Here is a 27,413-nt window from a genome sequence, read left to right as displayed (position 1 = left end):
AAGAAACAAGATAGACAGAGTGACAGCTAGACAGACAGATACGGATAGATAGATAGATAGATAGATAGATAGATAGATAGATAAATAGATACGTGTGTATGTGCCTGTATATTAATGCACTTATGCAAATATAATATTGCATAAATGAGCAATACTTTGTCTTTACACTGCAATAGCAGACTCGGGTTACCAGCTGTGAACACACACACAGCACGCTTACATAACCATGTGTACGTAAATGTGTGACCGTGCGAGCATGGGCGGATGCACACACACACACACACACACACACACACACACACACACACACACACACACACACACACACACACACACAATAGTTCATCCTCTGACTCACATCTCACTTACATACTTTATAGAAGAAAGCACATACATACACAAATGGCTGCACCAATCATTAGATACATCCATTAAGATGTGCTTAACAATGGAAGGCATCGCTAACAACAATACCCTTACCGCGTCTTTCACGTTTATTCAGAAGACACACGCAAACAGGAAGGACACTGATATAAACCCATTCGTTACCTCGAGGTAGGTGCAAACTTAAGACTTATCTGTTCTATACATAGCAACATCGTTAGAGCGTGGGACAAAATGCTAAACGAATTTCCTTCGGCTCTTTAACGTTCTGAGTTCAAATTCCATCCAAGTCGTTTTTGCCTTCCATCTTTCCGAAGGTCGATAAAATAAGTACCAGTTGAGCACCGGCGTTGATATAATCGGCTGGTCTCCTTCCATTTGTACGTACCGAGTTCAAATACCGCTGAGGTCATATTTGTATTTCATCTTTCGGTGGATCGATAAAAATTAAGTGCTAGCTGAGTACTGGAGGTCGATGCTATTGACTTGAATAGTTTTCATCTTTTGCTTGCTGGTTTGACATGCTAGAAATCACAATACACCGTCTTTAAAAAGTGTTGGTACATTGGATTAAGAAGCCTTAGATATGAACAAAGCATGGGACGATCACAGCTAAAGCATTTTTGATTATACATCTACAGGACGAAGTGAGTGATGGGGGGTGGGGGTCATCTGAGAATAATTAGCAGTAATAAAGACCGAGCAAATTTAAATAAAAAAATATGTAATATTTAATAATTGGCGGGAAGGAACACTGCAAAAATGTGGGGGTGGGGGGAGAAAGTGTTAACAAAAAAAGAGAATAAAAAAGGGAGAGTAAATTTTTTTTTTTTTGGCGGGGGAATGAATTCTTTCAGAATTTTCGTTCTTGTATAAAACACGAAAATTCTTATGAAAATTCCATGCTCTTTTTCATCCAAAATCCTTCTGTTTAGTCGCATAAGAAAAATTGGTGTGGAAAGGTGAGTTTTGAATTCTGGATTTTGTATCGGGCGCTCTACCGATTTTATATTCACTGATTTTTTATTTAAAAAGAAAAAAAAAAAAAGGATTTAGTTTTAGTTAATTTTCTTTGATCTTAGTTCATTCTTTATCCAGCTGATATATAATCAAAATTTGTTCCTATACAATAGAGTCGGAAATTAACTGCACCTAAAAACTTAAATTTTTTCCGAATGTGTGTGTGTGTGTGTGTGTGTGTGTGTGTGGTAATTTATTTTAGTTTTGAATTTCTTATCAAAATCTTTCTGCCCAATTTTATTTTTTAAAGACATCTGGGATTATAATTCTTCAAAATTATGCGTAACGTAAATTTTAAAAAAAAGAATATCGAAGAAAAATTAAAACCAAAAAAAAAAAAAAAATCGAAGAAAAATTAAAACCCCCAAAAAATTACAGAAAAGGTGGGACAGTAAAAATTCCACTTCCACTTCTTTTTTTTCTTCCAGAATCGTAATTTACATACACATCATGAGGAATTGCGGGTTTGGGTGCACGAGATAATTTTCGACTCTATCCTACAGGAATACCAATTAAAGTTATTCCTTAACTAAGTCTTTTAGCGGAGGCTGGGAGAAGAGAGAAGGAGCAGGGAATGAGATTTTACTGCTATTTCTAGCAAGTCGAGCGACTGCGAAGATGCTCCTTTGGTTGTTCAACTATGTTATTATTGTTGGTCCACGCCATCACCGCTTGACAACCAGTGTTTGTTTACATTCTCATAACTTAGTGGTTCGGCAAAAGACACCGATAGAAAAGATACCAGACTTGAAAAATGGGTATTACGGTCGTTTTTCTCAACTTTTTTCTTTCTTTTTTACCTATGGATCCCTTTGATTCCCATTTTACTTAGAGGGACCCTCATAGCCTTTCGATGTTTAAGAAACTCTATTATATTTCTATAATCAAATATGATAAGGAATTATATATAAGAAACGTGGAGACGCGTAGCTTAGTGGTTAGGGTATCAGCATCATGATCGTAAGATTGTGGTTTCGATTCCTGGACCGGGCGACGCGTTGTGTTCTTGAGCAAAACACTTCATTTCACGTTGCTCCAGTCCACTCAGCTGGCAAAAGTGAGTAACGCTGCGATGGACTGGAGTCCCGTCCAGCTGGGAAACATACACCATAGAAAAAGGGAAACCGAGCCCATGAACCTGGCTAGGCTTTAAAGGGGCGCATTTATTTTATTATTATAAAAGAAACATTGTTAGAATATTTGTGTATTGTAAACATACCTAAAGTGTGCCCTCACCAGCTTTGTTACCTCATAACTCCTTTAAAAAAAATGAATATTTTTCAATGAAATTTCCTACAAATACGTTTTAGATGGTGTAGATTCTGATAATATCGGATTCTTGTGAAATAAATAAAAATAAAAATCCGCGGGTGGGGAGAGAAGTTTCGGAGAATTCCCATGAGGTGGTTTTGTTTCCCTATAACTTAGAGAAAAATCGTTGTTTTTTCTTAGGAAGTTTTCTACAAATACCTTTCAGAATGCGTAGATTACGACTGTATCAGAATTTGATATAGAAAAAAATGGTTAATACGCACATATACATACTGACACACATTACAATTTTTTTCAAAATTTCAAGTTTCATTTTGTGAATATCTGTGATGTGTCAGTATGTCTACCAGTTTGTCTACGAGTCTACCAGTTTTGTTTTTTCATATTGAATTCCGATATAATCATAATCTACACACCCTGAGAATCATTTGCTGAAAATTTCATTGAAAAATACGAATTTTCCTGAAAGCTATGAAGAAACAAAATTGATTCGTGTCCTCTCTTCATCTGCGGAAAATTATTTCTTTGCAATTTCTGATATAACTGGGATCTACACCATGTAAAGCGTATTTGGTGAAAATTTCATTTAAAAATATCCATTTTTCTCGAAGTTATGAAGAAACAAAATCGGCGGGTGGGTGGATACAATTGTGTGGGTTGGCGCCAATTTATCTTAGATAAATTTTAACAACAAAATCTTATATGGACCCCCAAGAGTCGTATGGGCTCCGGTTGAGAACCGCTGGACTTAACTTTTCAAGGCAGTGATCCCGTCTGGCTGCTGCCCAATGAGTGAAACAAGTAAAAGAAAAAAAGTGTACCCCAGGTCGTTTGCCTCGAAAGATTTCATGTTGTTGGATCCGTTCAAACCTATGATTGATGGTGATCCAAACATAACCATTTCCTTTGTATATTTGGAGCTACACTGTCAAATGTGTAGTACTATTTTTTCAATTGGTAGGGTATGGTCCGAGTGAAATTTAGCAGCTAGTTCTAGCAAATTAGCGACCACATAGGGACTACCATGTCATTGGCTAGAATTTCAGGAATTCACTTTTGGCTTATAAAATGCTTAAAATGCGAAGTATTAAGTGGTCATGAGATGTGCTAAAAATAACAGCTAAATAGGCCTTAAATCACGCACCAATTTTTTTTTTCATTTGGTAGGGTATGGTCCGAGTGGAATTTAGCAGCTAGTTCTAGCAAATTAGCGACCACATAGGGACTACAATGTCATTGGATAGAATTTCATGAATTCACTTTTGGTTTATCAAATGCTTAAAATACAAAATATGATGTGGTCATGAGATGTGCTAAAAATAACAGTTAAACAAACCTTAAATCAAGCACCAAATTTTCTTTTTTTTTTTGCATAATCGTATGAATTCCCGTGTGTCGAATAGAAATTCGCAAAAGCTTTCTAAAGTTACAAAAAAAAAAAAAATTACGAGGGGTTATATATTCGCGCTCAATAAAAAAAATTTCACCATTATTTCATTTGTTTACAATTCACAACACGTGCAGTCACAACACAAAATGACAGATTCCAAATGCTGTTTTCTGACTGGGTAAAAAATATCAAACTTTAAGCCATTGTAAACAAAAGATCCAGTCCAAGAGTTACGTTCTCCAAATCATCGTCGGAAGGCCGTCGGAAATGCGTGTGAGCGTGCGATAATAGGCAAACCGAAAATGAAAAAATAACAAAATCAAGATCAAAAAGATGTACACGTGGGTCACTCTTTTTTTTCTCTCCTTATACTGAGCGCCAAGCTTAATACAATCCATGCGTGTGTTCCTTTAACTTTCGTTGTTTTATGATATCCAAAATAATTTTCGATTTGTCTATGTGTATGCGTGTGTTCCTCTCGGCGCGGTTTGACAACCGTAAGTGATTTGTTTAAGTCTGCATAACTTAGCAGCGGTGAAGGTGCGTGACCTAGTGGTTAGGCTGTTGCACTAACGGTTGCTAGATCGTGGGTTCGTTCCCCGGAACGGGCGACGCATTGTGTTCTTGAAGAAAACACTCCATTTCACATTGCTCCAGTTGACTCAGCTGTAAATAGGTAACCCCACGACGGAATATTCTATCGATCAGGGGGAATGTTGACCTACTCGCCTATTGTAGAAAGGATTATTATTATTATTATTATAGATGGATCATTATTATAGAAAGGATCATTATTATTAACCAGTTACACACTGGGGTTGATGTAATCGACTAGCACCCCATCCCACCCCACCCCCAAATTTCAGACCTTGTGCCTATAGTAGAAAGGATTATTAATATAGATGTTTTCGATCTAGTTTGGATTCTTTGCCATCAAATTTGAATTCTTTGCAATCAAATTTGATTGCAAAGAATCCGAACGAGATCATAAACATCTATATTATTATTATTATTCAGTAGTTTTATTTTTATAACGTGCTTTCACTTCACTACCGAGCACAGCTCTGTGCGCCTTGGGTATGTGCTGTGGTTTGCTGTGGTGCTCTTATGTTTACTGTATTGAAAGTGTTTTGCGTAGGATGTGTGCAGTACCCAGTAGTGCAATTTTCTGTATGTTATATATATTTGTAAGTCCTGCTATTTTTGTTATGTATTTGTCTGAATATTTTTTTATTATACCTAAGGCACCTACTATGATAGGAATTGTTTCTGTTTTTAGATTCCACATTCGAGTTATCTCTATTTCCAGGTCTTTGTATTTTGAAAGTTTTTCCATTTCTTTTAGAGAAACGTTGTCATCTGCTGGTATTGATACATCAATTAGAAAGCATTTTTTTTCTTCATGATCTTTGACAACTATATCTGGTCTATTTGCCTTAATTTCTCTATCTGTGTGTATTGGCATATCCCAGAGTATGGTTGCTTTCTCGTTTTCTGTGACCTTTTCTGGCGTGTGTTTATACCATCTTTTTTCTGTTGTTATTCCATAATGTTGGCATAGCTTCCAGTGTATATAGGTCCCAGCTCTGTCGTGTCTGTGGATATATTCCTTCTTAGCCAGGACTGGGCAGCCAGAGATAATATGATTTATTGTTTCTTGTCGATCTCCACATATTCTACAGTTACTTGTTATATTTCTTTTCATTATGTGTTTTTGGTAATTTCTGGTGGGGAGGCTTTGGTCTTGTGCAGCAATTAAAAATCCTTCAGTCTCTGCTTTGAGTCCTGAGCTTCTCAGCCATTGCTGGGATTTTTCTCTGTCTATTTCTTTCGCATTTAGTTTAGCCCAGTATTTACCATGTAGGGGCTTTTCTTGCCATCGTTTTATCATGGTCCGTTGCTGTTCTAGTTTTAGTTTGGATTTCATTTGTTTTATAGCTTTTGTTGTTTCTTCTTCTTCTTCTTCGTATTTGTTAGGTAGATTGATTTCTTGTTTGTATTTGTCAGCTTCCTTAAATACTGAAAACAGTTTTTTGTTTTGCTCGTGTTTTGTGGCTATTTGTATTAGTTTCCCTTGCTTCTGGAGTAGGTATTTTTGCAGTCCTATAGTGGTTATTTTATAATAGTTTTCTAGCTGTATAAGACCCCTGCCACCTTCTGTGCGTTGTATATATAGCCTTTCTATGTCAGATTTTGGGTGGTGCATCCTATATCCTGTCATTATTTTTCTTGTTTTCCTGTCTATTTTACATAGTTCGTTTAGTGTCCAGTTAAGGATGTTGTAGCTGTAGCTTATAACTGGGACAGCTAAAGTGTTGATACCCATTATCTTGTTTTTAGCATTGAGCTCTGTTTTTAGTATTGATCTAACTCGTCTATAGTACTCTTTCTTTATTTTTTCTTTCATTTGTGTATGTTGTATCCTATCTAGTTCATTGACTCCTAAATACTTATATGGTTGGCTTTCGTCTAGTTCTCTTATTTCATTGGCTTTATCTAGTGTTATATTGCTACTTTTAACTAATTTTCCTCTTTTCAGGGTTGCTTTGGCACATTTTTCTAATCCGAATTTCATTTCTATTTCCTTGGTAAAGCCGTGTACTGTCTGTAGTAGTGTTTCTAGCTCTTTGTCGTTTTTTGCATATAATTTTAGGTCATCCATATATAGAAGGTGGCTGACTGTTTTTCCATAGCATTTGTAACCGCATCCAGTTCTATTTAGCAATTCTGTTAAAGGTGTGAGTGCCAGGCAGAACAGGAGTGGAGAGAGCGTGTCTCCCTGGAATATTCCTCTTCTAATGGGGATGGCTTTCGTTTTCACAAGTCCCTCTTTTGTTTGGAGCTGTAGCACTGTCTGCCATTTGTTCATTGAGTGCTCTATTATTATTATTATTATTATTATTATTATTATTATTATTATTATTATTATTATTATTAGGGCGGTGGGCTGGCTGAATCGTTAGCACGCCGGGTTAAATGCTTAGCAGTATTTGGTCTGCCGCTACATTCTAAGTTCAAATTCCGCCGAGGTCGACCTTACCTTTCATCCTTTCTGAGTTGATACATTAAATACCAGTCAAGTACTGATGCGCTGGAACAGCTAAGTGCCCTCACGAACCTCACCAGTTACCTCTGCAAGGCGAGTTGCCAGTGAAGGTAGGAATCTCGCAGTTAGTGGTCCGACCCCACCAAACGTCTCGAACGCCACAGGATGGAAGATGTAGTTGGCTGACAGATCGCGGTATTTCAGGATTTTGTTCCGCTCGGCCGCAGAAGCTGTGGATCTCGCCCTGACCGCAGCATCCAGGATGTGAGAAGAAGTAAAGGAATCGCTAACTGTGACATCCCAGAAAAGCCATCTGCCTTGCGACCAGAGGCACAAGGTAAGGCTGTCAGGTCTCTTCCCTGGACAATCCAGATGGTTCCAAAATGGAGGGGATGTTTGCCCGGGCCAAGATCCTCTTGAGTATCAGGTTCAACTCCGTATGACAAGCGAAGCGACCTGCATTCAGGCCGCAAAAGAGGCCATGGAGGCCTTAGAGTGAGGAGCCTTCCACAACGACAGATATTTATGAAAAGTAGATGACAAAGGAATAAACAATTATCTTATGAACCTTATTAGCTTACAACCGTTTCCGTTATTGAATGCGGTGGACTCATAACTAAGTATGTGAGTAACACCATATACTCGACTAACGTTTCGTTCAGACGCATAAGCCAGGGAACTCCATCAGATCACAACTATGTAGGACGTACCCCTTTGAGAATACCATATGCATCAATGATAACTGCATGGTATGTAGGATTAACCCTGGCATTAACTGTAGGACTAGAAATGTAGTATACAGCATAAGATGCATATAAGGTGCTTGTAAAGACATGAACATGACATACACAGGAGAGACATCTAGGAGCATTGCGGAAAGACTAAATGAACATTTGAGACAATATGACGACAAAAAACAGTCTTCCAAACTCTACCAATATGCCAAGGACAAACATGGAGGCAACCTGGGTTAACTTGACATCCGAATTTTATCCAACCATCCAAAGGATCCAACCCTCAGACAAATACAGGAGTACGTCCTCATGAATGAAACATCCCCAATACTAAATAGGAAATATACATAATAGGTAATCATACCCACATACCCAGAGTTTATATTTATATACAGGTAGAATAGTTAGTGGGCTGTTATGTAGATGTATGTATGTGTGTGTGTATATATGTATATGCGCATGTATGTAAGCAAATGGATATGAAAGTAAACAGATAGACAAACTGACGGATAGGTACATAAGTAATATGAACAGACAGGCACACATACACACACACACACGCAAATGAAGACTGAAACACACATATACACACACACTTCACACAAGGGCACATATGGAGACACACGTCCACACATATGGAGATATACATCAATATATACAGACACAGTACATAGTCACAAAAACCCATACACACACACACACACTCAGACATGCACACACAAGGAGACAGAGGTACACAAACACATGCAAACACACACAGACATAAAAACACACAAACACATGAATAAGCAGAATGCATACATACCAACGTATATGCATGCATATATACATACGCACATACATACATACATGCATACAAGCATACAGACACACATGTGTATATGCACACACACACTGACCCATACTCATGCGCACAAACAAACAAAAAGGAACGCAGCTTGGATAACGGACAGAGTCAACAGCTATTGAGAAGGTTGCAAGACTCATCGAAAATTTTAGAAAAATAAATAAGTAAATAAGTGGAAATTTTACCGGGGAGTGTGTTAAATTATAAGGCATTAAAAAAGAATGACTCTCCCCTGACACAACAAAATATGCTTCAACACACGAACTCACATAAAGAATCTTGCAAACCAAATCCAAAAATGTAATTAAAAAAAAAAGAAACAGAAAAAAAGACAAGATAAAAAAAAAAGCAATGCGAGTACGTAGTACATGCGAAGTTTTAATGAGACGGGTTAATGTTTACAATATTACCCGGAAACTAAATAAAAGAAAAAGCATAGTGCAACGGGTGTGAAAAAAAAATGTGTAGGAAACAAATATGAAAACAAAAATGCGTGGAAAGCAACAGGGGTGGAGGAGAGGACTTCGGAAAATTCACAAGATCCGAGTATAGGATCTTGTATAGGAAAATGGGCTTTTTTGAAGTGAATTTTTTTAATGAATACCTTTCAAACGACATAGATTACGATTATAAAGAAATTTATGGGGAAAATCTTTTCCGATGGGGTGGGGAGAAGACTTCGGAAAATTCACAAGATCCGATGTTTTCCCCTCATAACTGTTAGGGAAATGGGGTTTTTAAATGAAATTTTATATAACTACCTTTCAAACGGCATACATTACGGTTATAAAGAATTTTGTGGGGAAAATCTTTTCCGATGGGGTGGGGTAAGGACTTCGGAAAATTCACAAGATCCGATGTTTTCCCCTTCATAACTGTTAGGGAAATGGGGTTTTTAAATGAAATTTTATATAAGTACCTTTCAAACAGCATAGATTACGATTATAAAGAAAGTTATGGGGAAAATCTTTTCCGAGGAGGTGGGGAGAGGACTTCGGAAAATTCACAAGATCCGATGTTTTCCCCTCATAACTGTTAGGGAAATGGGGTTTTTTTAATGAAATTTTATATAACTATCTTTCAAACGGCATACATTACGGTTATAAAGAATTTTGTGGAGAAAATCTAGGGGTGGGGAGAATACTCTCGGAAAATTCACAAGATCCGATTTTTTTCCTCGTAACTTTAAGGAAAATGGTTATCTTTTAATGATATTGTATATGTATACCTTTCAAACGGCATGCATTACAGATGCTTAGTGTGCCGGGGAGGGAAAAACCAGAATTATTGGAAAATGTTTTTCATTTTTTCGATGAATGAATTACGCTGACCAAATATGCCACAATCTGCTGATTGACAGGTGACGGTCTCGGTTAGAGCATGCGTGGGCTAAGATTACGCGCCCTCTATTATCAGTTAAAGTTTAGACAGTGTCACGTGACAACTTGCTGGGCAGCTTGCTGGAGCCTAGCAGCGGGAAGTTTAGACAGTGTCATGTGACAACTTGCTGGGGCTGCCTACTGGACCCTAGCAGTGGGAAATTTAGACAGTGTCATGTAACAACTTGTTGGGGCAGCCTGCTGGAGCCTAGCAGCAGGTATAAAAAGGGGAATTAGACAAGACAGTCATGCGGACGCTGACACTCGTTGATGCTGCATCAACGAAACATGGTTGAAATTCCCCAATCTGCAATCTGGGCTTAATATATCCAGTGATTTTTAAGAGGTATGTAAAAAATATTTTGTTTCAATATTATACTTTTACTTGTTTCACACACACACACACACAAACACTAACGTGGCTTTTATAAGGATTTTGTCTCATCCTTTGTCCAGACTTCGTTACCACTAATTTTTATAACTTCAGCATTTTCACTTATTATTCTTTTCAAACTTGTTTGAATTTTCAATCTATTGTAATCCACACTCTAGAAAATGTATTTCTGGAAAATGTTATCTTAAAATATACTCTTTTACTCTTTTACTTGTTTCAGTCATTTGACTCTGGCCATGCTGGAGCACCGCCTTTAGTCGTGCAAATCGACCCCAGGACTTATTCTTTGGAAGTCTAGTACTTATTCTATCGATCTCTTTTGCCGAACCGCTAAGTTACGGGGACGTAAACACACCAGCATCGGTTGTCAAGCGATGTTGGGGGGAGGAACAAACACAGACACACAAACATATACACACACATGCATACATATATATATATATATATATATATATATATATATATATATATATATATATACGACGGGCTTCTTTCAGCTTCCGTCTACCAAATCCACTCACAAGGCTTTAGTTGGCCCGAGGCTATAGTAGAAGACACTTGCCCAAGGTGCCACGCAGTGGGACTGAATCCAGAACCATGTGGTTGGTAAGCAAGCTACTTACCACACAGCCACTCCTGCGCCTATATGGGTAGAAAAAAAAGGGGGGGGGGCTAATGCAGTTTCGTACCTTAGCTTCAAAAATGCATTTTTTTGAAAAAGTTTCTTCGGATTCCTAGTTATGGTAAGGTGCACTTGCAAAAATTTAACGAAATTTTAAAGACAGAAACAGCCCCCGTTTTCCGGACAAAAAGAAAAAAGTGTTTTATGGCACCGGAATTTATTCATCGAAAAAAAGAAAAGCATTTTCCACTAATTCCGCCCCATTAGACATCCATAATACATGTTGTTTCAAAGGTATTTATATACAATTAAATTTTTAAATATTTATTTTCCTCAAAGTTAAGGGCGAAAAACTCTGATCTTGTGAATTTTCTGAAGTCCTCTCCCCACCCTTTCGGAAAAGATTTTCCCCACAAATTTCTTTATAATTATAATCTATGCCGTTTGAAAGGTATTTATATAAAATTTCATTAAAAAAAAAAAAAAAACTATTGGAGGCAATCTGGGTGAATTTGGCATTAGAATATTATCCAAGCATCCAAAGGACCAAACCCTCAGAAAGGTATTTGTATAAAATTTCATTAAAAAAAAAGATGAGGGAAAAACTCGGATCTTGTGAATTTTCCGAAGTCCTCTTCCCACAGCCCCCGTTGCTTTCTGCACATTTTTGTTTTCATATTCGTTTCCTACACATTTTTTTAAAAACCCGTTACACTATTTTTATTTTTTAATTTTTTTTTTCGTTTCTGGCTGAGACACTCAGAGGGAAAACGAATAGTGGTTGTTTTATGTTTCGAGCCAAGCTCTTCTTCGGAAACAGGAGACATAGGAGAGTCCAAAAGAAAAGGAAGAAAGAGGGGGGAAATCACCAACAGTCCACGTGTAATTACATTTTTGAAATGACCGGAAGTAGATGGACAAAAAGGAAGTGCTTTCTGGGACAGGAGAGTGAAGAACGGTTGGTATATGTGTGTAAGTGAGTGTATGTCGTGGTATGTGTATGTGTGTGTGATTACGTGTGTGTATGCGTGTGGTGGTGGTGGCATGTGTGTGTGTGTGTGTAGTATCAACTGTTTACATGTGTTTGTATGAGTGGTCTGTGTGTGTTTGGTGGCAGGTGTGTGTATGGGTGGTTGTGATAGTGTGTGTGTGTGTGTGTGTGTGCGCGCGTTTGTACGTATGCGTAGATGGGATGGTCAATAGTGAGTCGGGACAGTTTGAAGGGTCTCTGAGAGGCAGTCTGAAGGGTGTGTGAATGGATGTGTGTGTGTGCGTTGGTATGTGTACGCAGACGGAGTGGGAATGTGTGTGTGAACATGTATATGGGTGCGTGTGTTTGTCCCGCTCTCTCTCTCTCTGCATATATATGTTTGTGTGTGGAGCGTTGTATATACGTTCGTGTGTGTACGCACACACATTCTATAACTTATTTCCCTCCTTGAGCGTCAATTTCACTCGAACTTTCTGTTATTTGCTTTGCTATATATACGCATATTCAAACTTATCTTTGAGTGCTTTATTATAAGTGGCCGGGCATAGTTTGAACTTGTGTCACTCCCAGGAAACAATATATATATATATATATGGGCAAGTGTCTTTTACTATAGCCTCGGGCCGACCAAAGTGGATTTGGTAAGACGGAAACTGAAAGAAGCCTGTCGTATATATGTATATATATATATATGTATGTGTTCGTGTGTCTGTGTTTGTCCCTCCAACATCGCTTGACAACCGATGGTGGTGTATTTAGGTCCCCGTAACTTAGCGGTTCGGCAAAATAGATCGATAGAATAAGTACTAGGCATCCAAAGAATAAGTCCTGGGGGTCGATTTTCTCGACTAAAGGCGGTGCTCCAGCATGGCCGCAGTCTAATGACTGAAACAAGTAAAAGAGAAAAAGAGAGTATATATATATATATATATATATATACATATATATATATATACATGCATACACACACACACACACATATATATATATATATATATATTTATATAAGTATATATATATGTGTGTGTGTGTATACATATACATATATATATATATATATATATATATATATATATTATTTATTATTCATTATATATACATATGTAATGAAACTACCTATCGCCATTAGATACAAACTACTATCGCCATTACATACAATCTTCTCATTTAAATATAAATAAATGCGAGCGTAGTAGAGAACCCATTCCTTGTCCATCACGTGACTGATCATTATTCGAATCGGCAACTTCTTCGAACCTTTCCCGCCAGAACGCAAACTGACCAATCACGGCCCCTAATAAGGTCACGTGATAGAGTAAAGTTCTGAAGCCATCGGGAGCCCACAGTTTGTTATAAATAGCTTTAATTCATACCCAATAATTTGTCTCGGTCCAGTTTCTCTTTGAGAACTGTTCCGTGTACCACACGACAGCAGCAGCAGCCAGCGACCACTTCAGCAGCTTCGTCCAGCCACGATGACCTCCGCCGTCGCCACATCAGCAACAAGAGTCTACTACTACTATCCAGCATCATTGTCATGACCAACACGATTAATACCAAACAGCCTCTACACTACCAGCGTCAACACGAATTACTATGTACACCAAACCAAACCTCCGCGGCACATCTCTCTCTTCGATTCTGTTAGGTGACTCAGCTTCACCACGGTAAATAAACAGACAAGAGTTCTTAAACAGACAAGAAATTCTCAGCCAGCGATGAACATCTGTATAACAAGAATCACGGCCCGGCATCGATGCCACGACATCACAACTAGTGATCAGCACTGCCACACTCAGTCTCTCCTCACTTTCACATACAGAACTTTTCCTATAGTGTACTAACGATCTGGTATAATTGTTCACGTGTTATTGACTCTCTTTCTATCTGCTGTAAACACTCACACACATGTATCACTCACATACACACTTTTCTTTGTACGACGGCCTGTCTTTGATTATGTTCTTATATGTCGCATTCACACTCTCACACAGACATACATCTTTAACGCTACAATAAATATATCTGTTATTCATCTAATACGGTTGTGGTCTTTCATTACTGGTCATCTATGTTATCGTCGCATAACATATCATGTATATCATCATTTGATATATCTATTTGTAGGTTCGACCGTGTGACGCGTTTAAATAAAAGGAGTCCTCTGTTTTTCCATTCGTCACCATATCTCCTTTTTGAGTTCGCACGGTCGTCCCTTACACATATATATATATTCAGTTTTGCCGCGCAATCTGCACAAATGATTTGTTTATAGTGATCAAATCTTTGCACATTAGCTCTCTCTCTCTCTCTCTCGCTCTCCATCAAACGACGCTGTCTGAACAGGTGCACTGTGTACTACACGTCAGGCGTCGAAGTGATCGGTGATCTACGTAAGATGAAGTATTTTGCTCAAGAACACAACACGCCACCCGGTCTAGGAATTGAAATTACGACTGCTAGATCAATAGTGCAACACCCTAACTGCTAGGCCATACGCCTTCAGACACACACACACACATATATATATATAGTCAAAACGAATAAACGAACATTGAAACTAACAAACAAGAAGACGTGGACATGGTATGTATTAGTTTGAATAAAAGTAAAAGAAAGAGTAAAAACAAAGTAAAAAGAAAGAGTTTTTGACGTTTCGGGCATAGCCCTTCGTCGGAAAGGGAAACGTCCAAAGAAGGAGAAAAATCACCAACAGCACGTATGTAGTTATATATATATATATATATATATATATATATATATATATATATATATATATATAGATAGATAGATTCCCTGATACCCTATCGGTTGTGACAAGGGTTCCAGTTCGTCCCGTCAACGGTACAATGTGCTCGTGAAATTAACGTGCTGAGTACTCCACAAACACGCACACACTTAACATGGCTCTCGGGGAGATTCGCATCACACTGAATCTGACAATGTTGGCTCTTTGCAATACAGGTACTTCTCATTTTTTTTTTTTTTTTTGCCAGCGTAGAATAAAGTGTCATGCTCAAGGACACAACGTGCCGCCGCCGGGAATCGAACTCACGACCCTACGACCCTGAGCTGAACACCCACTAACCACTAAGCCAATACACACAAACACATACACACACATATGCATATGTACATCGAGAGAGAGAGGGGGGGGGGAGGAGAATTACTTCGAAACTCCAGTCAATTAACAAGTTGCCAAACCACATTCAGGATTTACTTGCAGTGGTCAGGTTCGACCCCCTGGTCAATTGTTTCAGATTTACCATGTTGAATACAACTGAAGACATGCTGTCTCGCAGAGATCGTTTGTATGGAGCGCCCCATGGCGGTAGTTGTGTTTCATAATAAATGACCTTGTAATAAAATGTAGTGATGTCGTTTTGTTTCAATTGCAGAATGTTTTCAACGTGTTTCTGTTTATAGAACTTGTAGTGCAACTCTGCTGTGAAGTGTGTATAAAATAGTGTTGTTGTTATTTCACATCATGTCAGCAAATATTCCAATTTTAACTATACGGTCGGTTTTTTGTTGTTGTTTTTTTGGGGGGGAGGGGAGCAAATGGGCTTTAATGTATTTCAATAAAAAACAAAATAAAAATTTTTAACACTAATGTAAAAGCGGTGTTATTGTAGGGGGCTGAGACATGGCGGACAACAGTTAAGTCAAATAAGCAAATACAATCATTCATCAACAGGTGCTTGCGTAGTATACTTAAAATCAGATGGCCCGAACACAAGCAATATGGAGCTATGGCAAAGAACGAATCAAGTTTCGATTAGGGAGCAAATATTTAAGAAAACGTTGAAGTGGATTGGTAGCACAATTAGAAAGGACACACCAAATGTAGCGAAAAGTGCTTTGCAGTGGAACCCGGATGGATATAGAAAGAGGGGCAGGCCTAAGAACACAAAAGTAACTAGAGAAAGGGGGACATTCATAGCACAGTATATGTACAGAAGCGAAAAATTATGCGACATGGAATTCAATTATAAGTGGCCTATACTCCGCGTTGGAGGGTTAAAAGCAAGAAAAAAGAACTATTGTACATTACCCAATATATCTTACTTTTTATACGACGATAACTAGTAATTGAGAGAGATTTAGATGTTATTTCTAGCTTGACGAGTGACCACGTAAGGACCCCCATCCACATTCTCGTTTCCTGTTGTAGTGTGTTGTGTGTGTAATAATGAATGTGTTTTATATTCTGAAACTAGAGGAAGTGGGCAGAACCCATGATACTTGTAGGCGCTCCGATCTTTGGGATATTGATGCTGTTAATGCTACGCTTAGCCTATTACAGCTCAACACCTGTAGGAAAGACACGAGGAGGTTCCAGAGGGTAGATATTCTGGGGATGAAGGATTGGGCACAGTCGTCAAAAATAAGTCATTAACATAGATAAAAAATACAATATATATATATATATATATATATATATATATATATATATAAAAATCGAATTGTTTTAGATCCATTACGGCCAATCTTACCAAACGGTTTCGCCCTCAGGGTTCAATGGAATGTTAGGTAACGGCCCGATTATGTAAACCTGCGTTCTTCAGAGATAGCAGTTATGGAATGTAATATGGTGACTGCGAAACTGATTGATAAGATCGACCATAATAGATATATAATATATACACATTGATTTATATGCCCATTCCATTGACAAATATACGAGTGCATATTTTTTATGACTTATAGATTCTTAGACGGCCAATATATATATATATTCTTTTACTTGTTTCAGTCATATAACTGCGGCCATGCTAGAGCATCGCCTTACAGGTTTTTTTAAATTTTAGTCGAAGAAATCGACCCCAGGCCTTATTCTGTTGCGAGGACGTAAACATACCAACATCGGTTGTTAAGCGATGCTGGTGGGGGGACACAGATACACGTACACATAAATATATCCACACATATATATATATATATATATATACATATACGACGGGTTTCTCTCAATTTCCACCTGCCAAATCCACTCACAAGGCTTTGGTCGGTCCGAGGCGATAGTATAAGACACTTGCCCAAGGTGCCACGCAGTGGGACTGAACCCAGAACCATGTAGTTGGGAATCAAGCTTCTTCCACACAGCCACAAGTACACACAAAAGTGCACTATGGATCTTTTCTAAACTTTGAGTCTCTGTAACATTTTTCTGAAAATTTTGTAAAACAAGTGAATAACAAAATCAGATTCAGCGTGAAAAATTACATCAGTATACCAAATTTGAATATTTTTACTTAATTTAAAATTTCCAGAACTGTGAGCGAAACGGAAAACGTCCCACTATTATAAAACCATCTCAGAAACAACATCGCTTCCTCTCAGTTCAAGCAAACATTATAATTATAGATAGTTCTTTCTACACTATAGGCACAAGATCTGAAATTTTGTGGGAATGGATGATTAGTCGATTACATCGACCCCAGTACTTAACTGGTACTTATTTCATCGACCCAAAAGAATAAATGGCAAAGTTAACCTCGGCGGCATTTGAACTCAGAACGTCAAGACTGCCGACGCACCTGCTCTCCTTATTAAACCCAAGGGATGGCAAAACGATACAGTGTAGGATTGCATAAAAAGTGAGCGTAGTAAATCTGGTGCACTAGATATGTGGATCTCGTACAATTTGCCGACTGATTTACTCCATGCTATATGGCAGTCATTCTCAACCGGTGTCCGTATGACCCCTTGGGGTCCATATGAAATTTCGGAGGATCCGCGCTAGCAAAGCAGAGTGGGGTCCACAGTAATATTTTAAGGGCCTATGAAAAGTTTTGATTTAAATGTATGTAATGCAAGAAATAGTGGTAATTTTTCAGATTAACACACGCACGATTACCTAACCCTAACCCTAAAACCCTAACCCTAAACTCTAACCCTAAAACCCTAACCCTGACCCTAACACCCTAGTGAAAATCGTGCGGGTGTTAATCTGAAAAATTACTGAAATAGTTTAGTCTCTTTCTCTAACATGTACATAATTCAGTTTAGACAAGTTGACAAGTGAATAACAAAATAGAAATTTTGAAAGAAGTATCTATAAAATTAGTTTTTAAAACAACGACTGGTTATGGGGGTCTACCAGATTTAAATAGTAACCAAAGGAGTTAATAGATTAAAAAAGCGGTTCAGAACCACTGATGTAACGTCTGTTTGACCAAAGATGGCTTAGTGCTACGCACCAATAACAATTTGGTCCGGGACAACTCTATTAACTTCTGCTGTAATGAAGTAAACTGTGAAACTTCAAATCCAAGAAAGGATAACGAATGGATCGGATCTTATAAGCCGACATCTTATGAGATTCTCGTCCCGGCCACGTTCAAAGGTTTTCATGATGTCAAAAGCAACGATATTGCTTTGGCATATAAGTGTCGTCTGGTCCCCAGACATTGATCTGGCTGTACCAATAATTCTGTATATTGACGGTCACTGAGGTGGGGGGGGGGAGATATACAAAACGATCGGTTAAAATGATCGTTCACAACTGTCTCCATCACTTTCATGGAAGTGAGAGAAAAAGACAGGCGGGATCAGGGACCGACCTTGAAGGGTTAAGACTGATCAGGTATAAATAAACCTTACCCACCCCTAATAATTTTGTCTAAATGCCCTTCCTTCTACGTATCCACCTCACGTTTTCACCTTGGAGCGCGCCATTTATTTGACAAACCCCCTACTCCTCGGCTCCACCAACATCTTTACTTTTGGCAACTCTTTCTCTTCTTTCACTACCACAACCATCACCATCTCCTCTTCGTCCCGTTATCGCTGCCCCTCTCTCCACATATCTATCCTCATTCCGTCACTCACCTCACCGCCATCATAATTTCACCCCAGAACACGCTGTTTCCACACCCATCATCTTTTTCTCCTCAACCACCCCCATCATCCCTCAATTCCCCCCCCCCCTACATCTTCACTTCCACCAATTCATCCTCATCCTTCTCCTCTTTCATCTCCGCTATCAATTCCATCTTCCCAAGATTCCCCGTCTTCTTCCTTATCCCCACCATAACACCACCACCACCACCACACCTTCTCCGCCTTCGCTCTGACTATTACCACAACAGCCTCCACGTCCTCTTTCTTCACTACGCCCACCTCCATCAATCATCATCATCATCACCACCCTCATCAATATTAAACGAACAATAAATAAATAAATAAAAACACAGTATTTATTATTTATCTTTTTCATATTTCTTTCCGGCAGTTTTCGTTAGATTTCCGTCTGTTTCCGTTAATTTCCGTGATAAGCCATGCGAGTAACGTGTGGCATGCGTCGCCGTAGTATTGAAAGTTGCAGACGAAAATGTGGACGTATTGCTCTACACATTTAGTTGATATCTGTCTATAAACAGCAATTACGTATATATAAACGTATATATAAATATATATAGTTTAGATACAGCCCTGTCGCTTCTTTCTTTGTCTGGTTCAACCGTTGGTATATTATAACATGGATGATAACGAAATAGACAACTTGAGACTTTGCCTGAGTCTGTGGCAAAGCACTTCACCATGTTTCTGCTGGTAAGGATTACTTTCCTTTCTTTGTAGTCTTTGTTTCTCTTTACTCGTTCTTTGAGGAATTCTTCCCTCTCTCTATCTCTCTTCTCCTCTGCATTACTACTATCCTCTCTCTATCCCGATTTTTACTGCTTTCTCTTCTCTCTCTCTCTCTGTCTTTATCCCTCTATCTCTTTTCTACCACTACTACTATTACTACCTTCTCTGTATCTCTACGTCTCTCTTTCTCTCTCTGTCTCCCTCCTTGTTGCTACTACTACTGTTTATATCACTATCTCTTTCTCGCTACGACGAATACTACTATTACTACTACTCTCTTCTTTATATCACTATATCGCTGCATCTCTCTCCCCTCCTCTTTTCTCTCTCTCTCTCTCTCTCTCTCTTTACTCTTGGCTACATCCTATTGATTTCCTCTCTTTCTCGGTCCTTTAATATTTGATCTCTCTCTCTCTTCTTTTCATACTACAATCAATATATAAATTTCTAAGGGCATATCTACAGATTAGTGCCCCAATCCCGACTTTTGTTTTTTTTTTCATATCTTTTCAAATGCGTTTTTTTTTAAGCGAAATTTTGCTGAAATTCATTTTCGAGGATGTAGATATTACAATTATGCTGATGTTTCAAACATATAAATCTGAGAAAAAAAAAAAAAAAAAAAAAAGGTAGGTGAAAAATGTTAAAAGTTACGAAAATTGGTGGTAAAAAAAATCAGGACGGAAGTGAAAGGAGAAAGACCTGAAATTCCTCAACATTTTTTCTAAATTGTTATCAATATGATCTACATCCTCGAAAATATATTTCTTCAAAATTTCTCTAACAACTATCCATTTTTTAGTAAGTTATGGGGAAACAAATCGGAGCGGGCACCTGTTTATAGCTATGCCCATCTATCTGTTGTTATCATTCACGTTGGACGGTGGTCCTGAATTTCCTGCATGTTAGCAAAAGACAGAATGGTCATGGCTGGATTGTCTTCGATCAGGTTTAACCTACGCTAAACCACAATGAATGGTCCTTCTCCATGGGCATTCAATCTGTTAGAGACTGTAGCTAAATCTCCCTCAGATCCCCTTATTGTCTTAATAAAATAACGAATGAAAAGATAGACTAATGCTGTCCAAGGTACACCGTGTCTTAACAAACGACGTGGTAGTCACGATTGGCATACCTTTGATTGTAGATCTTCGTTAGTGACTAAACAATAATATGAAAACCTGCATGTGGTCGCTCAGTCTGTTAGAAATAGCTGCCAAATCTCTCGCAACTCTCTCAGTAAACATCTTTTAAAAAAAAAATCCAATCTTCAATGCATAGGCGGGATTGTCATGGGACGAACGCCTTTAATTATGTCTGCTCAGTCAGACTGGCCCGGGGGATACACAACACCAACGCAAAATACACAATTTTTTTTTCTAATAAATTTTTTAAATGCATAATTTACACATGTTTCACAAATGTGCGTATGTTGATTAGGCATCAGTAAGATCCCATGAGCAAACGCTTTCCAGTAACAACCGTCCCACTGGTGCTACTTCGGACAGCGGAGAATTTTGGTTATCGGTCCTTCGATGTCCTATACCTCATGGGATATACGATAAGGGTACGGCAGTATGTGGAAAAGTGAGAATGTAAAATAACTTTTCGTGTGATCGTTTATTTCCGTTATCTGAATTCGGAATATCGATAAAGGATTAATGGTAGAATGAAAGCAATATAACCTATCTTTTTCCTTGCCCATGAGGTATGGAACTTCGAAGGTCCGTTATTCCAAAATTCCGCCCCTTGGACAATTTTATTCCATGTTCCCTCTTTTACTTTCATGTTTTTTTTTAAGATGCTAGAGTGCAGCTTGAGGGAGAATTAGGTACTATTTCTAGCTGATAGGTTGAACAACCACGTTGAGGCTTCATGCACACACTAGCACACGCACGCATGTATGTTGGATGTAAGTATGGTTGGGTAGATGAAAAGTTTGCTTTGCAGTCACAGAGTACTGGGTTCGCTCCCACTCGTAGCACTTGTATCTTATATCTCGGTTTCTAGCGTCGGTTGTATAGTCCATATAACACTGACATCCGCGCAGTTACGTTTCACATTACGGACTGCGGCCATGCTACGCGTCACCGTCGTCGTTAAAGGTTACGCTGACCACACCAACTCATTTCGGGTATTACAGGATTAAATGGTCAGGAAGTAAAATGTTCAAACACTCGTATTTGACGATCTGATTCAAAACTTTCAAATTTTGCGCTGGAAATATGTCTCACGTGAGAGAAATCCAACGAATGTTGTAATCACCCATTTAAAAGGTAATGTTTTCACGTGTTGACATTGTAAACGAAGAATGCACGTTGCAGTTGTTGGCTACGAGCCAGTAGAACGAACATTGACATAAACGAACTCACATAAACATACTTGCACACATGCATTCATCCATGTTTATATACATACAGTAGAAGCCGCTTATTGTGATCGCGGCATACCTACACAATTGTGCTCTCTACTTCGATTTAGTTTCCTCATAACTTTCAGAAAATGGATTTTTTTAAATGAAATTTTCTACAAATGCGCTTTAGATCGTGTATATTCAATTTATATCGGAATTTGGTGTGAATTTTTTTTTCCCCGGAGGTGAGGAGAGTAGTTTCGGAAAATTTACAAGATTCGGCTTTGTTTCCTCAACTTTCAGGAAATTGAATATGTTTTCAAATTTTCTACGAATGCCTTTCTGAATGTGTTGATTACGATTATATCAGGATATTATATGTAAAAAGAAAAGAAAAGAAAAAATCGGTGGGCAAGTACACAAACATAGTGACACGCTCTTGTATATTTACAAAACGAAACTTGAAATTCGAAGGAAATTGTGATGTGTGTCAGTATGTATGTGTGCGTGCTCGCCAATTTTTGTCTTCTTATTAAATTCCGACATAATCGTAGTCGAAACATTCTGAAAGGAATTTGTAGAAAATTTCATTAGAAAATACCCATTTTTCTGAAAGTTATAAAGAAACAATGCCGACTCGAGGGAATTTTCCAAAACTTCTCTCCCACCCACGGAAAAAAATTGTTCATATTAAATTACGATATAATCGTAATCTGCACCATCTGATGTGTATTTGCAGGCAATTTCTTTGTAAAATAACATGTTTTCTGAACGTTATGAGGAAACAAAGTCAATGCGGGCAGTAGGTATGTCATGATCACAAATCTACACACCCAGCTATCATCGAGTCTGTCTCTGTCCCTACTTTCTTTTCGACCTTCTTTTACTCTGACACCTCATCTCATTTTTTCTGCTGGGGTTCCCATTTACTTCCTCTATGTCATAACACCTGATTCTGTCCCTGTATCATATTTTAGCCTCGAGAATCCAAAGTAGCTTCTCAACACCTGACACAAAGACTCCTTCCTTGGTACAACGTCCTTAAGATAGCTCCTTGTCCTGAAGACCTTTGTGGCTGCACTAAAACAACAATACACTGATGTTAGTACAATGAAAGCAGCACCCAGTGGCAGCCCTCTATTTTCCACGTGCCATGTATAAGGCACTAAGCCGATTCTGTAAGGTGGTTGGTATAAGAAAGGGCATCCAGACATAAAAACCATATCAAAATGGACAGTGAAGCCTGGTGCAGTCTTCTGCCTAGCCAGCTCCTGTCAAACCACCCAACCCATGCAAACATGGTAAACGGACATTGAATGATGGTGATGAAAGGGAGGAAGGACTCTGTAAGAACATAAGCGAAGAAAAACCAACGCTCAGACTTCTGCATGATGTTATTGACTAGATACTGCTTGTAGATTTGAACAAAGTGCTCACATTTTGTTTTAGCTATAATGCAGTAAAGAAGCAATGCTCTGGCATTATGGCTCAATAAAAATAAGTTCTGATCATGCTTTGCAGAAGCAATATGAAATAGGAAGAAGAATCTGAAAGGGACTTAGTGAATTATATGAGATATAATGATGACAGTAACTAGGGATGGCAGAATAAATTACTGTCATGGGTTTTGTAGCTGGATTCAATGGATTTAGGAAGGGCAGCTCTTTTAGGATTTATGATGTGGAGAAGGAAGGAGAAAATGCTTTATCAGGCATGGTGGTGTGGTTAAGAAGCTTCTCAACTATGTATGTGTGTGTATGTATATATATATACAGGGGTTGGACAAAATAATGGAAACACCTTAAAATTTCAGACATTTATTTTAATATGGGGTAGGACCACCTTTGGCAGAAATTACAGCTTGAATTCTATGAGGTATGAACTCGTACAAAGTTTGAATTGTTTCCAAAGGAAATTTTGTCCATTCTTCAGCTAAAACAGTCTCCAGTTCTTGTAGTGATGATAGTGGAGGACATCGACTCCTTACTTGCTTTTCTATAATGCATCATAAATGTTCAATAATATTGAGATCTGGGGACTGTGGAATCCAGATAAGATGTTCAATTTCACTAGAATGTTCCTCATACCATTCAGTAACAACTTTAGCTGTGTGAATTGGTGCATTATCATCCTGAAAGATTGCATTTCCCTCTGGAAACAGTTCTGCAACCATAGGATGAATTTGTTCAGATAAAATGCTTAAATAGTCTTGACTATTAATTCTGCCATGAAGCGATAACATTGGGCTATTGGATTTCCAAGATATCTACCCCTCCCACCCAGATCATCACAGATCCTCCTTCATGTTTTACAGGTATATTCTTGTTGTGACAGGTATATTCTTGTTGTGACAAGTATATTTTTGTTCAAGTTTTAAATGCACGGCTTTGATTTTTGAGGAATTGATGTTAAACCTGTCTTGGAGTTTCAGTGCATGGCACCTTGAACAAGTACCTTCTATTATAGCCCAGGGCTAACAAATGCCTTGTGAGCAAATTTGACAGAAACTGTGTGGAAACCCATTGCATGTGTGTGCTTGTATTTGTCCTAATCACAACTTGACGAGTGGTGTTGGTTTGTTTATGTTCCTGTAACTTAATGGTTCAGCAAAAAGGGATGGATAGAATAAGTACTAGGCTTGTAAAGAAATAAGTACTGGCATTGATTTGTTCAACTAAGCCAGTGGTTCCTAAAGTGGGTGGTATTGCCTACCTGGGGCAGTGGAAAGTTCCCAGGTGGCATTGAAGAAAAATGGGGTGATAATGGGGGTAGTGATTCATGTAAAAACAACAAAATAATGGATTCGTTAGGTTAAGTTTATTTGTGATATACAGTTGCTTTGAATTTGCTTCAGAAAGAGGTCTATGTTTGTGATGGATAGTTGGAGGTGGGGGCACTAGGAATGTGGCCTAGGTGTCAAGGGGGTAGCATTCCGAAAAAGTTAGGGAACCACTGAACTAAGCCATTCAGGATGGCACCCCAGTATGGCTGTAGTCCAATGATACAAGCAAAAGATAATAAATAAATTATCTAATTGTTCAGCTGTACCCTGTTATAGCACTTTCGTGGATGAAGGAGAGAAGAAACATGTATATATCATGATTGTGTGGAAAGAAGTTTGTGGAGGCGCAATGGCCCAGTAGTTAGGGCACTGGACTCGCGGTCATAGGATCGCGGTTTCAATTCCCAGACCGGGCGTTGTGAGTGTTTATTGAGCGAAAACACCTAAAGCTCCACGAGGCTCCGGCAAGGGATGGTGGCGAACCCTGCTGTACTCTTTCACCACAAATTTCTCTCACTCTTACTTCCTGTTTCTGTTGTGCCTGTAATTCAAAGGGTCAGCCTTGTCACACTCTGTGTCACGCTGAATATCCCCGAGAACTACATTAAAGGTACACGTGTCTGTGGAGTGCTCAGCCACTTGCACGTTAATTTCACGAGCAGGCTGTTCCGTTGATCGGATCAACTGGAACCCTCGACGTCGTAAGCGACGGAGTGCCAACAAAAAACACCCACTCCATTGACTTCTTAGATGGCTATATATATATATATATATATATATATATATATATATATCACAGGCTCCATCTACGATATTCGCTCACAAAGAATTTGGTCAACTCAGGGCTATGGCTGAAAACTCTTGACCCAACATGTCATAGGATTGAATTCAAAACCATGTAGTTGTGAAGCAAGCTTCTTAATAACCATCACACACCCAATCATCATCATCGTTTAATGTCCATTTTCCATGCTGGCATGGGTTGGACGGTTTGACTGGGGACTGGCAAGCCGGGAGGCCACACCAGGCTCCAATCTGATCTGGCAATGTTTCTACAGCTGGATGCCGATTTTTTTAACGCCAACCACACCGAGAGTGTAGTGGGTGCTTTTTACATGCCACCGGCAGGAGAGCCAGTCAGACAGCATTGGCATCAGCCATGTTCGGATGGTGCTTTTTACGTGCTACCGGCACAGCAGGCAGTCGGGGCGGGGTGGGGGGGGCACTGGCATCGACCACATTCGGATGGTGCTTTTTACATATCACCGGCACAGGGAGCCAGTCAGGCAGCACTGGCAACGATCCACGCATGAATGGTGCTTATTGCGTGCCACCAGCACGAGAGCCAGTCAGGCTGCACTGGCATCGGCTACTATCAATAAAATTACTAGATATACTAAGGAGAAAATGGAGGGAGAAAAAGTTATTTTGATTCACAAAAATTGGCAGTCTTTCGGTATTGGTCTACAGAGTGTCAATATGAAAAGACAACGTCATTCCCCAATTTTACCGACTAGCCTCTTTATGTCATCAGCAAAGGTTATGCGGGTGAATGATGTCGTGTACCAATACCGAAGGATTACCGTAAAATTAAGTATTTTATTTGTTTACGACGATTAATCTTGGGATACAATGAATTTTCCAGTATGGAACCGTCGACACGGTATAACGAGGTATACAGAGTTAGCTTCTGTAGTGCTAACTAACTGGTGTGTGTGTGTATCTGTGTTTGTGTTGTGCGTGTGACTGGATGTATCTGGAGTCCTTCACTGTCAGTATTTAACGGATTTGACATTGTGTTGGTGAAACATTTTCAACTTCGTTATAAGCCAAGCGTGAACAATCGCGTGCGACTAGGTTCATCATCAGGTGAGCCGCACTACTAAAAAATTTCAAGGTAAATTTTCGTTAGACTTACCACTCAGAAAATCCTGCGGGCCGCAGTTTTGCTTGTCGCTGTTCTAAACTGTAACTTTCCTCCGCTTTTACCTCTCTGTCCTTCGCTTTCTCTCACGATGCGCGCTCACACACACACACACACACACACAGAGTATTCCTATTGATTCGAGCGTGCGAAAAACCGTAATTTATGTGTCTATCTTAATCAACGTAGATGATTTTATCTCTGCTTTTCCTTAATTTTTCAATTTTCACTCACTCTTCAAAATTGTTTTCAGATTTATGCTTTAAACACCAGAGTATGAATCTTCAAATATACGCCTAATGTAAATCTATAAAAAAAAGAATTACATTAAAGAAGCGAAGGATGGGGTAGCCCCTACCCACATACATACACTTCATTTAAAAATTAATTTGTTTCCAGATTCGTAATCTATGATGCTTAAGACATACATATCCGAAGAAATTGCGGTTTTTGATTTACTAGTTAATTTCCGACTCTATTCGTTAAGAATGCCAATCCGCGTGCGCTTGTACACACAGACACACGCACACGTGCGTACACTATTATACTGTAGGTGTTACAGAATTTTAAGTTCCGAAATGTTTTCCAAATTGAAAATAACTGGTCTGATTTTTATACATTCGTGGGTCCAGATGGAGTATATGTAATCTGAACCCCCCCCCCTTTTTTTACGGAATTCCAC

At 38.8% G+C, this 27,413-nt stretch overlaps 2 protein-coding genes across 6 annotated transcripts in view; one reads left to right on the top strand and one right to left on the bottom strand.

The window, feature by feature from the left end:
- LOC149135434 (uncharacterized) overlaps nt 1-26,839 on the bottom strand; it is a 51,538-nt gene extending 24,699 nt beyond the window's left edge. The window contains exon 1 of one of the 2 annotated variants that reach the window (XR_016241853.1): nt 26,726-26,839. The gene's annotated coding sequence lies outside the window, so the exon portion shown is untranslated. The remainder of the gene's footprint in view (nt 1-26,725) is intronic. The other variant, XM_089352001.1, reaches the window with a different exon arrangement.
- LOC106873475 (prestin) overlaps nt 1-27,413 on the top strand; it is a 210,304-nt gene that overhangs the window by 121,101 nt on the left and 61,790 nt on the right. The window contains exon 1 of one of the 4 annotated variants that reach the window (XM_052967944.2): nt 170-555. The exons of 1 other annotated variant lie outside the window; for it this stretch is intronic. The gene's annotated coding sequence lies outside the window, so the exon portion shown is untranslated. Of the gene's footprint in view, nt 1-169; nt 556-19,342; nt 19,637-26,570; nt 26,705-27,413 lie in introns of those variants that run through there. 2 more of the 4 variants (XM_014920860.3, XM_014920861.3) reach the window with 2 other exon arrangements.

This window comes from Octopus bimaculoides, chromosome 5 (assembly GCF_046866305.1).
Source record: "Octopus bimaculoides isolate indiv1 chromosome 5, ASM4686630v1, whole genome shotgun sequence".
NCBI classification, from domain to species: Eukaryota; Metazoa; Mollusca; class Cephalopoda; order Octopoda; family Octopodidae; genus Octopus; species Octopus bimaculoides.
The sequence above is the reverse complement of the archived record's forward strand: the minus strand, read 5'-3'. Positions and strand labels throughout refer to the sequence as shown.